The sequence below is a fragment of the Netta rufina genome (assembly GCF_964035555.1).
Source record: "Netta rufina genome assembly, chromosome: 1".
NCBI lineage: Eukaryota > Metazoa > Chordata > Aves > Anseriformes > Anatidae > Netta > Netta rufina.
Window position 1 is genome coordinate 68,829,980 of NC_140123.1, and position 15,798 is coordinate 68,845,777.

A 15,798-nucleotide genomic window follows, 5' to 3' on the forward strand; every position below is an offset into this window, starting at 1 on the left:
ACATATTCAAGAACAGCCATCCAATTCTCCACAAGTTCACAGCTAAAGGAAACATATACTTTCAAAATAAAGTACAACAGATAAAATACTTAGTATGTGAGGAAAACTGCAAAAGCAGAAAGTCCATACACAGCGTGTTCCCTATTCTTTCCTCTCCAGTGATGCAATCCAGTTTTATAATTCTGTTTATCCACTTCATTATAAATATCCATTTCCTTCTTCTCGAAGATTCTGGCAAGTTTTCTCCCCTGCCCTCCCCCTTTTAATTTTTTGTATCAAAGACACCAGTAATTATACTATGAAGAAAAAAAATCAATAGAATTCATGAAGAGAACCACATTTTTGTCTTTACTGCTTAAGTTTGATAAGCATTTCTATAAAAAGTTCATTTGTAGAAAAGCTACAATAACCAAAGGACTTATGCCTAAACTCCAAATTTTTTTTTTTTTTTTTTTTTTAAACAAACAAGCAAACCAGCAACTAACAAGCACAGTAGAACCTAAGTGAACCTAAGTAACATAGAAATAGGCATATAATTAAAGAGCTCTACTGATTACTGTTTGGAAAGTTACTGATTTGGTGCAAGGTATCACATTTTCAGTGCCATGAAATTGAATACTTAATTTCTTGGCGCTAGAACTCTTTTAAGAACAACAAATTCAATGTAGCTGATCCAGTCTGATTTCTGACACAGATCGGAGCGTCCCCAGGAAAGAAAACCTGATCTGGTTAGCTGAAGAGAACATTCAACTTTGTCTTGCAGCTGTCAAACAGAGGACCCATGCAGGACGAAAGGCCCAATTCCATACCAGGGATACGAAAAGGAATGACCCCAGAGAGGCACACTTGTGCCAGTTCAGCTCTACAGCACTAACAGTTAGTACATGACTTCTATATTTAAAAAAATAAATAAAATAAAACAGGGCAGCCTAAGTGTTCAGTGACACAAGATTCCTATTTCAACACACAATTACAATAATTATGTGGATTTATATATAATTAAAATTAATAACATCATGTTCATCAATGTGTCAAAAAAACATTACTAATATTCAGAAGAATAAATTTATCTGAACAGTGAGAGAGTAACATGCTTTTCCTGTTTGGAGGTGCTGACACTCCATACCACGAGCAGAAATCCAGCTGTTTTACACCGTGTTTCAGCACCAGCACGAAGAGTAATTGTACTTTCACAGGGAAAGCATTAGGCAAACTCAGCTAGAAGGTTTCTTACAAATGTGAACAGGATTTTCACATCTCATACCACAGGACTTCCAGCTTAAACTGTAAAATATGTTTATTTTTTATGCACACATTCTTGTACCCACCCAGAGCAACGCCATCTACACGCAATTCACTCAGCATCCCCTAAGGTACAAAGGCACCAACTTACAGCGAGCACCAAGTACCAGCAAAGAACAGCATGGAGAACAAACAAAAATACATTTATCAGGGATCTTAGGATTACTGCCCACAAAAGGAGACCAGAAAGCAAGGGGTCCCAATGGAACTGAAGCCACGTAGTTGAAGACAGTACAGGTTATGGCAGGAGCAAGACCCGAGTGGAGGAGATGGATAGAGAAGACTCACACACGTGGCTGGCAGCAGCAAAGAGTAACTCCAAGAGCGTGAAAGTGAAGCACCTGGACTGCCAGCTCTCCTTCCTCAGCCTTCCCACCACCAGCTACCACCGAGGCAAGCTCCAGCCCGAGGAGCTCAGCAGCCTGCGGAAAGGCTCCGTGAACACCAGCAAAAGGGAACGTGGGATCTGCAACGCTTCTCTAACGGGAATGACAGTAACCTCACAAAATCAGATGTACTTCAACATTTACCTCCAGTGTATTTACTGATTAACACTAAGCCACAGCTGCTTAAAAAAGATGCAAATGGGCACGTGTGGCTAAAAGCAAGGCTAACGCTGCTGCTTCCACTCCACATGAAGAACCCTCGATCTGTCTCATGACCAGAGCCAAGAGTGCTGCTTTTTTGTGGCTGTCGTCACACATTTTCAGTAAGAAAAAGGCTTCGAGTCGCACTGCACATTAACAGAGATGGCAAGCTACTGAATTAACCAAGTGTAGTGTACAGCACTGCAAAAATATTTAAGAATCTAATTATAAGTTATGAAAAACACTTTACAACTCTTGTTTCTTGCCTGATAAAAGATGTAAGAGTGTCACATCTATCAGGAGCTTGAATGATCATCTCTACCTTTTAAAACACAGAGCACACATCAGCTGTCACAAGACGGGAACAGAAGAGAAGAATTTAAGCACGCTATCCTAAAGAAAATGGTAGGTGTTCTGCCTAGTAGTATAGATCCTCTCACACAATTTCAAATACATAAGTTGAAGTAAGAATTTCTTCTTCCACCACAGACATTCTTAGCACTTCAGTCAAATAAAACAAGCCTTATTGAAAGGAGGATGTTTGGAGGTAGATATTCAGGTCAAACGCAAACGGAGTATTTAATCACCATCTTATAAAGGAAAGGACTTAACCTTTGCAATCAAGAACCAGAGTTATTTCAAGTGCAGCAATACAGTCCCCTAAGAACTCCCCTGACCTCTGAACTGGAAGAATTTACAGTTCGTGTGGACAGCAAGAATGTATTTCCATGACCCACAACAGGCAAATTTTGCTACAGCAGTTTGAGCGACCATCTAGGTGCTGCCACAGTTGCCAGCACGCACTGCTGTACCTTGGACTTTCTAAACAAAGAATAGGGCGCATGTGCGTGTTAAGCCGTGATAGTGGCCAGCACGACTTCGGGTATTAGATTTCATTATGATTTAGGAAGTAATCATCATTTGTATGACCACATTCAGATGAAGATGAAAGCATCATATTGGAAATGGAAATTCTGAAGCAGTGATAGATATCGTAAGTATTATCTGGATTGGTAGAAGGTTTTGATACTTTTTTTTTTTGATACCAAGAAATCCCAACAAGGGTCCTCCAAAGGGAGGAAGAGCGTGGTCATCTCTGTGCAGGAGACATGAACGCCCAGCCTCACCCCTACACTTTGAGCTCAGTCAGGACAGCATCATTCCTGCCATGCTACTACCAGAATGAGGAAAAAAACACATGGACTCAGCAGCAGCAGCAGACCAACGTACACCACCACCAAACCTAAACACCAGCTCCATGATTTCCTGCTTGTGAGCCCACTGGTTAACACAAGGCCCTTCATGACCAAAATTTCCAGCAGGTCCAAAACAGAGATGCTGTACCTTATAGTTTTTGATACACTTAGCTTGTCTTATTTCATTCTTTAGGCCACGACCTGCAAAATGACATCACGCAAGGATTTTAAGTATGTTCTTTGATACACTAATGAATATAACATGAAAAAAACGAGTAGCCTGCTTGTCAAGCAGCCAACAGGTACCTCACTTCCAGGTTGTGGTGAAACATCACTACTGTAATTCACCTCCGGTGTGTCCCATCCTTGGCATCCTACACAAGATGAGCATGATTCTTCCAGTACATAAGCACAAGAGCACGCTTGGATGGATGCAAGCAGTAATGCTCTTTGATGAAAAGCCTTGGAAAACCACATAATACGAATATCCTTTTCAAACCACGAGATTGCAAAAAAAGTCCAAGCCTCTGCTGCTCTACCTAGAAGTTCCTCTTACAACACACACACGCCTGCTCTAAGGAAATGCAAGTTGCTCCGAAAGGAGCAGGTCACCCCTCTTACCTAAGACAGAGGAGTGAGGGTCCAAAGGGAAGCCACCCATTTAGATCCACTCAGCTGAACAACCGCAGCTTCTCCTAATTCTTCACCACCCTGTAAAACATGGGTACAAAAATCCACGCGAGGCGGTGACAATGAGTATCAGTAAAGACTGATCTCCACCCCCTTCCTCCAGCCAGCAGTCTGCATAACACAGGGAAGCAGCTTCAACCTATTAAAAGTAAAAAGCAGTTAATGCTTCCTTTAAGAGGTTCATTCATAAGAGGAGTCTTTGTAAGATGATATTTAATTTATAACGCAATTGTGCAATCAACAAGTTACTTTGTCAATACGATCTGCCACGGAAAGGTGGAACTATTCGAATTTAGTGATTTAAAGTCCAACTCATTCCTATGCTACATTGCCAGGCAGGAATCCTGGATGTAAACCTCACTTGATTTTGACTATTATTTTCAAACCTCTCTACTCTGAGGTTGTTTTCCTGAAGAAACATCTCCCCAGTTGGTACAGCTGCTGAAGCGTGGCTTCATTACAAACTATTACCTTCACACTGCCTTTGCTGACTTCCAGCTAACCAGCGAGATATATCGCGCACACTGCTGCCCAGATGAGCCAGCAGCCTCCCAGCTTTCGTTCACGGGCCATACGTCGTGGCTTCATGAGGCAGTCAGGTGCTGGCTACATATACAGGAAGTTCAGGCAGTAAATGTTAGTTAAGGTCAAAGTGTTTAAGGTGGCAAGAACAAAAGTCACTTCAAACGCGCGATGTGCTCGTTGCTGTCGTCTCTGGGACACAAACATTTAAGCCACGCGTGCAATGCTCTTGGGGCAGCCAGTTAGGCAAGGTAGGAGAGTAATGGAAATAAATACCAAATTTTAAATTATTTTGTATGGACCCTGACAGCGAACTTCTTGCCCTTCTTCTTCCACATACAAATCAGAATTCGATTACTACCAGAAAGCCCTTGAACACTGGCTCTCCATAAAACTCATGGCTACCTCAAATATACTGGAGACTTCAGGAAAAAAACAAAACAAAACAAAACAAAAACTATTTATCTTAAGGAAAATAAATAAAGTCAATATCAATCATTAACTGAAGTTCAGCAAAGATCTGGACTACGGTGACCAGAAACAAAGACTGACACTTGAAATGAGATGTACGCCTACATACTTTAGGAATTCCCTCTCTTTGCCCCTCAATTTCGTGTTCTATTTTCACGAAATAGTGGGTTTTGCCTTCCAGTGGATGAATGCACTGGTGCAGGCAGAAGGGGAAAAAGACACTTCCTGCTTTTACAAAAAAATGAATACTCTCTGGACATTCCCTAAGTAAACTGAAACCAAAAGTAGTAGAGGCAAAAAAAAAATAGATCTTTCTTACACAGCAAAAACTAAGACGCATATTTCAATAAAATAAGCACTTAATTTGTTCCATTAAAAGTGTCATATCATGTACTACGCTAATTACTGCTTAACAAGATGTTATACGCTTAAACATGTTTATATGTTTGGGACTACTAAAACTCGACTCAAAGATGCTCCTGCCCCTCCTCCAAATTATACATTCAGTGAGGCAGGACCTGTGAATTCATGGAAAAACTAACAAACACATCAACAAAGCACGCATTTAAAGTGAAACAAGCATGACTTCACACTACAGGTACGTATTTCATATATCTGAAGCATGTTTTCTCTTACAAAAAGTGAAGCTGAATGAAAACGAAGTGAACGTGCTGTATTTTCCTGAATTGATTAGCGTAGGTACAGTCTCAAGGTGCTCTAACAGACTCTGGCAAGTCCCTAGATATACTTAACATGCAAAGTTTTAACTTCCATTCACACAAGATAATCATTCGCGTGTCTTTAAGAAGCAGCAGTAATTAAGAAAAGACTGAAAATTGTTTGCTATTAAAAAACGATCAAAACCCACACATTAGTTTTGAAGAAGCCCTGGATCGAGAGATGAGGCTTTGAAACTCACTGCTATGAAAAAGACAAACACCTCCACTATTTCAAGCTTTTTTTTTTTTTTTTTAAAATACAGATGCACAAAGAAGTGGAAAAAAAAGTGAAATCATTTATTTTGTCATCTAGCTTGGTGTGCTTTTATTTCTAAACACTTGGGAGAAACTCAGGTTACTGCAGTGAAGAGATATCAAACAGCTCTGGTAAAGAGAAAGAACTTATTAATTCCACTATGAAGGATGCCACATTAAACAGTAAACAGAGTGAAATGGGGCAGTCACAAGAAACACAGTATCTGTAATATTGCACTATTTTCATGTAATATTTCAATTAAAGGTGTTTTTTCTGCCCTGTAAACCTGAACAGTGGCATAGCTTTTTCTGCTGAGATTTGTGTGTAGTGAACTGACAGCACATCCCTGTCATGAAGACAGTAGTCATAAGCACTGCAAGCTGCATCTGCTCTAAAAGGCAAACGCAGGTGAGGAAAACTACTGAATACCCACAGCAGCTTGGCGATGCACGCCTCATGTTTTCAGTCCAACACAATCACGAAACACTGAGTTCCACAGCACTTTCAGACAGGAAAAAAGTACCTTGAGCTGCTTCCACGCTGCAAGCGCACAGAGCGCTTAGTGCCACAATATTCAAATACTCTACCACCACCCAAAGCAAGTCATTTGGGAGACCTCTAAAGTACATTTTCCAGCAGCTTTCTTACTTTTTTTTTCTTGCCATCACCTCCACCCTGCTCCCACCCAGCCTAACAGTACAGGTAGACTCGCACCACAGCTTTCTCCTTGGCGGGGAATTCCTCTCTACGTGGATGCTGCTCGCACGAATCTTTCAGGAACTTGATCTTTCAGGCCTCTCCTTTTCAAACTAGTTCAAAATACACATTAGATGCACTGACAACAGGCTCACAGGGGTTGTTCTTCCTTGCGAATCCGAGCTAAAAACCAGGTACAACTCCACGGCAACGAACTTTTTTGGCAGACAGGCAGGGGAAATCCCATCCGAGGAGCTGGATCTCAGGAAGCCTCAGGTCTGCCCGGCCTCCTGCCGAGGCAGCGAAGTTTCCACACGCACCCACCCCAGGCTGCGACAGCACCTCTTGCACGGAGGGACACAACATCAAAAAATAATTACATGAAGCGGAGAGAGGAGGGGGCAGAAGGCAGGGCGAGATTATGGATTATTTGAGGCAGAGTTGAGCAGCGCGTTTCGCCCTCTCGCAGCCGGATTTTAGGGACGGGCACGAGGCCTCCCCCCCCCCCCAGCTCCTTCCCTTCCCCTTCCCCTCCCCACCGCGGCCCTGCCCGGCGCTACCCACCTGGGCCTGCTGCTGCTGCCGCCACCGCCGCCGGCCGGGCTCATGCGGGGGCTGCGGGCGACGACGCTGAGGAAGGAGGAGGAGGAGGAGGAGCCCCCGAGGCCTGTGCAGGGGAGGAGGGCCGGGGCGGGCCGCGGGTGCGCCGCCTGTCGCCGACGGGCTCCTCGCTCTCAGCCCGAGCCCCGCGCCGCCATCTTGGGACCGGCGGAGGGGGGAAGGAGGAGGAGGAGGAGGAGGAGGAGGACCCGGCGCGTCCCGGCGTGCAGCGCGCGGGGAGGGGGGGAAACAGGGGAAAGGGGGGGGCGCGCTAGCAGCGCGGTGGGATCATAGAGTCGCGGCGCCTGCGCGCTGCGAGGGAGGGAGGCGGTCGCGGCCATGTTGGGAGAGGGCAAAGATGGGGGGAGGAGGGGATGGGTGGGGGGGATCGTGCGCAAGCGCTGATGGAGGGGGAGGGGAGGGAGGGGGGTCACTGAGTTGCTCGCTCGCAACCCGGTAGACGAGGTGGTTAAAAAAAAAAATAAAACACACCTAATTTGGGGCCACAAACGCTTAAAATATTAAAATAAACCCTTAAAACCATGAAAATGCATTCTCAAAGGCGTGAAATCGAAGCCAAATCTTTACCCTGCGCGTGTGTTTAAGAGCTTTAATAAAACGCAGCTCTGTTGCCGTGTTTGAACTCACTATTTCCCGTATTTAGCTCGAATTTTTAAAATTTCTCACGTGAGAGATTTTTGGAGCAGCACACCCAGCCCTAGCACCTCCAGACATATATATGGGGTATGAATCCTGAGCGAAATGCCCTCGGGCTTCAGCATGGTCCCAAAGCGGGGTGCGTCGCTGGGCTCGAGCCGGCATCGTGCCTCAGTGCTCCTCTAAAAGTGCTCGCTAAAGCACACAGAGTTTGTGTCTGGAAGCCCTCTGCCACCCAGTTGCCAAACCTGCCAGTTTTAATGAGTAAAATAGCAGGTTGAGAATAACGTTTATTGTGCCACGAGCTCCCCTGTCGCCCCAGAAATAGTAACACAAAGCAAATGATCTGTGAGATGTGGTCCCTTCCTGCTTCCCCTTAGCCCTGCTGCAGAGCCCCCGTGTCCAGTCCTCACCCCCTGCTTGGCTCTGTGGGTGTTACAGGGAGCCAAGTCACGGGCTAAAGTCCAAGCAAACACCATCGTCTGCTCTCCCCTTGCCCACAGAGCCAGTCCTCTCATCGCAGGCCTACTCAGCCTGCTCAGGCATTATTCATTTTCAGCACATCTTGCTACAATAGCTCTCCAAGATATTGAATATCCTTGGGATACTCAAACCAGCATAGTCTTGTTGTTCTGCCTCCTGAATGCACTTCAGGTTCTGCTTAAAGTTAAACAACTACTTAAGAAGCTCATCCGGAGATCTGCCCGGAGGCAGTATAGTTGTGGGTGGCAGGGAGTATGGGAGGATATGGGCAGGCATCTAGAGCAGTTGGCACCCCCAGTGTTTTGGAAATTCACCCCTGAACAACTGCAAAATCCTCAAAAACTGGCAGAATGCTTGAGAAAAAGGTGTCATGATTCTGGCAGTTCCAAAGTAACACAAATCATTGTAACATGCTGGGGCCTGGCTCATGCCTATCGAGCTGCCATTGATACTGCTATCAACTTAGTGACAGACCCTGCGGCCACTCCAAGTCCCGTGACAGATCCAACGGCCACTGTGACCCCTACGGTGGACTCTGCAGCCGCTCCAGTCCCAGTTCCTGCAGATGCTCCAGTTCCAGCTCCTGCAGCCGCTCCAGTCCCAGTTCCTGCAGCCGCTCCAGTCCCAGCTCCTGCAGCCGCTCCAGTCCCAGCTCCTGCAGCTGCTCCAGTCCCAGCTCCTGCAGCCGCTCCAGTCCCAGCTCCTGCTGCTACTCCAGTCCCAGCTCCTGCAACTGCTCCAACTCCAGTTCCTGCAGCCACTCCAGCTCCGGTTCCTGCAGCTGCTCCAGCTCCTGCAGCCACTCCAGCTCCTGTGGCTGGGTCGGAGAAACGAGCTGTAGCAGTGCAAGTTGACCCTGCAGAGGGTATTCCAACCTCTGTGGCAGACCCTGTAACAAGGTCAGAGAAACGAGCTGTAGCAGTGCAAGTCGACCCTGCAGAGGGTATTCCAACCTCTGTGGCAGACCCTGTAACAAGGTCAGAGAAACGAGCTGTAGCAGTGCAAGTCGACCCTGCAGAGGGTATTCCAACCTCTGTGGCAGACCTTGTAACAAGGTCAGAGAAACAAGCAGTAGCAGTGCAAGCTGCCCCTGTAGAGAAGGTGAATCGAGTCAGTTTGCAGAAGTGAAAGCCATTCAGCTGGCTTTAGACATTGCTGAACGAGAAAAATGGCCAGTTCTCTATCTCTACACCGATTCATGGATGGTAGCAAATGCCCTGTGGGGATGGTTACAGCAATGGAAGCAAAACAACTGGCAGCGTAGGGGCAAACCCATCTGGGCTGCTGCTTTGTGGCAAGACATTGCTGCTCGGGTAGAGAACCTGGCTGTGAAAGTACGTCACGTAGATGCTCATGTGCCCAAGAATCGGGCTACTGAAGAACATCAAAACAACCAGCAGGTGGATCAGGCTGCTAAGATTGAAGTAGCTCAGGTGGACCTGGATTGGCAGCATAAAGGTGAATTATTTATAGCCCGATGGGCCCATGACACCTCAGGCCATCAAGGTAGAGATGCAACATACAGATGGGCTCGTGATCGAGGGGTGGACCTGACCATGGACGCTATAGCACAGGTTATTCATGACTGTGAAACATGTGCTGCAATCAAGCAAGCCAAACAGTCAAAGCCTCTTTGGTATGGAGGACGATGGCTGAAATATAAATATGGAGAGGCCTGGCGGATTGATTACATCACACTCCCTCAAACTCGCAATGGCAAGCGCCACGTACTTACAATGGTGGAAGCAACCACCGGATGGCTGGAAACATATCCTGTGCCTCATGCCACCGCCCGGAACACTATCCTGGGCCTTGAAAAGCAAGTACTATGGCGACATGGTACCCCAGAAAGAATAGAGTCAGACAATGGAACTCATTTCCGAAACAACCTTATAGACACTTGGGCCAAAGAACATGGTATTGAGTGGGTGTATCACATCCCCTATCATGCACCAGCCTCCGGGAAAGTTGAACGATACAACGGACTGTTAAAGACTACATTGAAAGCAATGGGCGCTGGGACATTCAAAAATTGGGATACGCATTTGGCAAAGGCCACCTGGTTAGTCAATACTAGGGGATCTGCCAACCGAGCTGGACCTGCCCAATCAAACCTGTTACGTACTGTAGATGGGGATAAAGTTCCTGTAGTGCATGTAAGAAATATGCTGGGTAAAACAGTCTGGGCTACTCCTGCCTCAGGAAAAGGCAAACCCATTCGTGGAATTGTTTTCGCTCAGGGACCTGGATACACTTGGTGGGTGATGCAAAAGAACGGAGAGGTCCGGTGTGTACCTCAAGGAGATTTAATACTGGGTGAGAATAGCCCATGAACTGAATTGTACCATGTTAATTACTATATAATACTGTATGTTATCACTACTATGACTACTGTAGGTGACTAATTAGAATGTATGGAAAAGAGTGTAACCTGAGCATGACATAAATGGTATGGAATAAGGGGTGGATAGATGTCCTGGTTTCAGTTAGAACAGAATTAATTTGGTTCCTAGTAGCTGGTGGAATGCTGTGTTTTGGCTTAGGATGAGAAGAGTGCTGATAACACCCCAATGTTTTAGTTGTTGCAGAGCAGTGCTTATACCAAACCAAGGACATCTCAGCCTTTTGCTCTGTCCTGCCAACAGGCAGGCTGGGGGTGCAGTAAGAGCTGGGAGGGGACAGACCCAGGACAGGTGACACAAACTAGCCAAAGGGGTATTCCATACCATCTGACGTCATGCTAAACAATATATAGGGGTGGCTAGCCAGGGGGAGGGGGCCGGACTGCTTGGGGTTAAGCTGGGCATCGGTCAGCGGGTGGTGAGCAATTGCATTGTGCATCACTTGTTTGTACATATTATTATTACTTTCCTATTATCACCATTGTAACATTATTGTTATTATTGTTATTATTATTTTGTTATTATTATTTTCCTGTCTTATTAAACTGTCTTTATCTCAACTCACGGGCTTCACTTTCCATTTCTCTCCCCCGTCCCAGAGAGGGAGGGGGGAGGGTGAGCGAACGGCTGCGTGGTGTTTAGCTGCCGGCCAGGTTAAACCACGACAACATCCATGCTGGCTCTTCCCACCCTGCTCTTGCTCAGCCTGGAAATAACCTCCCAAAGTTTTGGGTGAAGCCTATCAGCCCTAAGACCCCCAGATCCTCCTTGCCTTTGATCCCTGGTCGCCTCCTGTGAGCATCACAATCTTTCAGAGATGGTAGAAGGTGGCCTTGCAGTGATGTTGGCCACCTCTCAGTCTGCTTGGTTGCTTCCCATCTGATCCTCTGAGCTTTTATATGCACATTTCAAGTCCTGAATAACCATCCTCCTCTGCTGTGAGCAGCCCCTTATCTCCCCCAGGCTTTGCTGCTACCCACAGAGATCTGGGAGCCCTGATAGCACACCTTGACAGTAACAACAGCACCAATGTAGCCTTTTCTGGGTGCTCTGCCACATCAGGCAGCAAAGCCACAATTTCCTTAGGCCTCCTTTTGCTGCTGATGGACCTATAGATGCCTTTATTGTCCTTCACAACCTTCAACAGTTTCGATTCCGGCCTGGCCTTGGCCTTCACAATGTTGTCGCACATTTAGGTGGTGCTCCTAAAGTCCTTGCTGGGATCTGTCCTACTCAGTCACTGCATGAGAGCTTCTCTGCAACTTTTTGGAGACCTTTGGTCATCTTTGTATTTTCTTGCAACCTTGTAACAGAAAGGAGAAGGACTGCTCAAAATATCTACAATAGAGATACCATGGGTTTATACAATGAAATGATCATTTTATCCTTTTTTCTTTCCAAATAGTTTCTGCCATTTTATTTTTTATTTTTTATTTATTTTTTATTTTTTATTTCTTATTTTTTATTTTTTTTCCTCTTTCAGATCATCAAGTGTATTTTTTTCCCTGTGGAACTATTGACTGCAATCCTGAGATCTTGTCCCAAGTTAGTAATGGTCATCTCATGGCCCATCAGTGCTCTGAGGTAGTGCTGAGAAGTTTCACAGGTTTTCCTCTGAAGAAACAAGATCAATATTTCTTAGTCCACAAATGAGATTTTAAGAAAGAGGCAGATGACAGCAGGCAGAGGAAACGTGCAGTATAGAGCCAGCTGATGTGGATGGTGGGGGTGGAGATGCTTGTGTACTGCACTGACTGCATCCAGAGGTATGGGAAAAGCTTCTCTGAACAGAACATGGATGGGAAAAGTCTCAGCCTTGCTTCTGGTTCGAGGAGGTGTGGGACAAATCATCTTGGCTGTGGACATACAAAGGACAATACATCACGGAATATACTTTGAGCAAATTGTTCTGTAGCAGTAGTGCACGGATGACCAAGTTGTGTGATGGATTTCGCTTTGATTCTGCTAGGGATAAGTTGCTACTTTGGGGGAAGTATTAAATCATTTTTAGGTTTTATATCACGTATTTGCAACTTTTTTTATACTGGAGTAGCTTGACTTGCCATTGATAACTATGGCCATTGGCATCCCCAAGCTGTTTCTGCTAGGAGGGGGATAATTGTACTCTTCTGCCTCATTTAAGTATTTTAAATATTCCACAGGGCTTGAGTATTGGGGCATAGACATGCTTTTGCTGCCTTGAGTGCTTTCAGCGCTGGTATAGCCAGCTGGTGGAAAGCAACAGTATCTTCCCAGCTGAGCAAAGCCTGAACTTGGAGAAATGTGAGTGGAATTCCCAGTGGAGAAGCTGCTGCTGCCTGCTCCTCACTAAGCTGTGCTGCAGCTTTTGGCATGGGTGTGGGCTGCAGCTGCGGGGAACAAGTGCTTTGGCTTCCAGCGAGCCCCTCCACAGACAGGCTGCAGCGAGGTGCTTCAATTACCTGATGCAAATAGTGCTAGGTTAAAATATAAAAACAATTACAGCTAATAACCTGGTGGCTATGTAGAAGCCCTCTAGAAAACCTATTTTTTAGCATCTGAACATTTGGAAATAAGTGTCTTTTCTTAACTGCTGGAGAAGAACATTAACAACCTGCCTTGTACACAGGTTGTATGGAATAGGCAGTGGTTTCCAGCAGGAGGAAAAGGAAAAATTTTCATTAAAAATAGCATTCCAAGCCCAGTTCACCATTCATGTCTGATGCTGGAGAAATGCCATCGTGAACCAGGTCTGCTGCATATTAATTTCAGTAGAGGTTGATGTCTCACTTTGGAGCTTTGTAGAAGAAAGTTTCCTTGAGAGCTGGCTTAGTGAACATAGGCAGAACGCTGCATGTATCCCTTTTTCATTTCATGTGAAAACCCCAGTACAAAGGACTCGATAATACTCTTTTTTTATGTTGATTTCAAAGAATTATCAGAGTGAAAATGAGATCTTGAAGCCTTGTAAGTGTAACCCCTTAGATGATAGGCATCTTTTTGTGAGCTGTCTAACTTAGTTAATCCTCTTTAGACAGAAAAAATACACTGAAGTGTTAAGAGCCTTTGGGAGCCAAGCCAAATGCTTCAGCTCGCTGATAGCTGAAGACTTTATGCCTCCCTTTGCAGTTAAAAGGTAAGGAAGGGGAAAAGATGGTCACTAACATAAGGAAATAGTGACTTAGAGCCTCGTATGGGTAAAAGGGAGATAAAAAAATCTCTGCAGTGACTGGGTGACAGGGGTGGAAACATAGGTTGTTACTGAGGTAAGAAGTGATGGTCTGTCATCTCATCTGCTCCTCTCTTTGTCCCTAGAGGAAATTTGGAGATGGGGACAACACTTGACTCAGATCTCCTCATTTTCAGTGCAGACAGAGAGACTTGAACTCCTAAGGCTGTCTATAGGGGAGTGCAAGTCGGTTGGCGTAATGCAGCGTAATCCTTAGCTGAAGGGGGAGATGAAGCCAAGACAGCGTGGTGGAGGCAGCATGGTGAAGCCACCCTTTGCCACTTGCAGTAAACGTGACCCTCCTTGTGCTAAGAGCTGTGGTAAAGCTCTCGGTAGAGTAAGATGTGAGTGAAGCGTGTGGAAATAAGGAAACAGGCACTTCACTTTTCAAAGTCCTCTGGAGACTGGCCAGACGTGTTTCCCCCACATCCCGCATGCTTTTATATAGATGTGGTTTTATGCCAGCGTTAATTTTTAATGTCTGAAACTAGTCTTAGCTTTTATTATTGGTTTGGCACGGAGGAATATCATGGAGAATACTTAAACGCTGCCAGGTTTAAACGCTGCTCTTTTTATTTGTGAGACATAGAAACGTTGGTCTGAAAAATACAGAAGCTCAATGCAAGCAATACAGAGTAAAGTTTGATTCCTTGCCTCTACTCAACACTTGTGTCAGGCGTGCTTCCGATTACCTTAAATTCCCACTGGAGGAGGGAAAAGTGAGGGATGCTTAGTGAGCAAGCTAGCAAGAGTGGTGTTTAATATTTCATTCTAGGACCTGAGCTACTTACCTCTGCTTCTTCATTTTAACCTGAAGGATTTATTTTTTCCATAGGCATTTCTGAAAGGCGGTGCACACTTCTAGGTCCTGAAACACATACCTGTTCATACCTTCTTCATGCTGACTGGTCTCTTAGCTAAGGTATGACGTGGAGGTTCACGCCACCTTGAAGTCCTTCCCACTTCTGCCTGCAAGGCTGGTCTTGACCTGTGACAGTGTTTCAGTTCCTTTCTGCAAGATGAGGGAGCTTTCCCTCTGTGCTTCACTGCAATTCGCCCAGCAGGGCAGAGGCTGCTTCACCCAGCACAGTGGCATCTGGAAGGAAATACAGTGCAAGGAGAAGCAGCTCATGCTCACCTCTTCATCCCCAAGTCTTTGTGTTGACCATCTTTCTGCTCACCTCATGCTGACCTTGTTCAGTCTCCTTGCAGGGTCAGATTGTGGACACAATCATTCTTCCCTGTGAAGTGCAGGGCTGGTGCTGTAGGTTTCCAAAATATTCTTTGGTCACCTCTGCAGATGAATTGGAAATGCTCTTTTCTGCCACTATCATTTTTTTTTTTTCTTTGTGCTATGAGGATGCCAGCGCTGCAGGTATTTCCAACCCATTTTTTCCCTGCCTTTTTTCTCTCTGCTGTGCTTACACTTCTCTACCTTCACAGCCCCGCCTGAGCTCCCGACAGGTCGTCCAGTCTCAGAAAGAAGCCTTTGAGTGGCTGCAGTAGGTTGTGAAAGATGCTCAGAAGCAATACTTCTGTTTACTCAGAGATTTCACGGGGCCATCTCAGTGGCTTCTGCAGCACACAGCTGAAACTGTCTTGCATCACACAGCTCTGCAGGTTTGGGTTAACTCTCGTTTCAGTTGTAAACGAGAAGCCTGACTGACACAGCTGTTTTCCTGACCACATGCCTACATTATTTTTCCTAGATATATATAGAAGCCTGACATGCTGAGCAGAGCAAAATGACTTTGTGCAATTAATGTGACATGCTTAATAATGCCTGGAAGGGTGCAGGCATCCACATTTATCAACCTGCCACAGTTAAAAAAAAATCTGCCGAGCAATCCCAGCACAAACACAGCACAGGTTTTCCTAAAACAAGGGACAACACAACGCCCAATTGGTAATATTGCTTTTGCGAAGAGACACTGTATTTTTCCAAGAGAAGCTTATGTCATGCCAGCAACTCACTTTGCCCTTGTGTTATACTACATGGTGCTAAATTC

At 45.5% G+C, this 15,798-nt stretch overlaps 1 protein-coding gene across 4 annotated transcripts in view; it reads right to left on the minus strand.

Moving 5' to 3' along the window:
• Window positions 1-7,210, minus strand: part of UBE3A (ubiquitin protein ligase E3A) — a 48,941-nt gene extending 41,731 nt beyond the window's left edge. For 3 of the 4 annotated variants that reach the window (XM_084294988.1, XM_084294987.1, XM_084294985.1), the window contains exon 1: window positions 7,004-7,210. The gene's annotated coding sequence lies outside the window, so the exon portion shown is untranslated. Of the gene's footprint in view, window positions 1-3,706; window positions 3,797-7,003 lie in introns of all 4 variants that reach the window. The other variant, XM_084294986.1, reaches the window with a different exon arrangement.
• Between the last annotated feature and the right edge of the window lie 8,588 nt (window positions 7,211-15,798).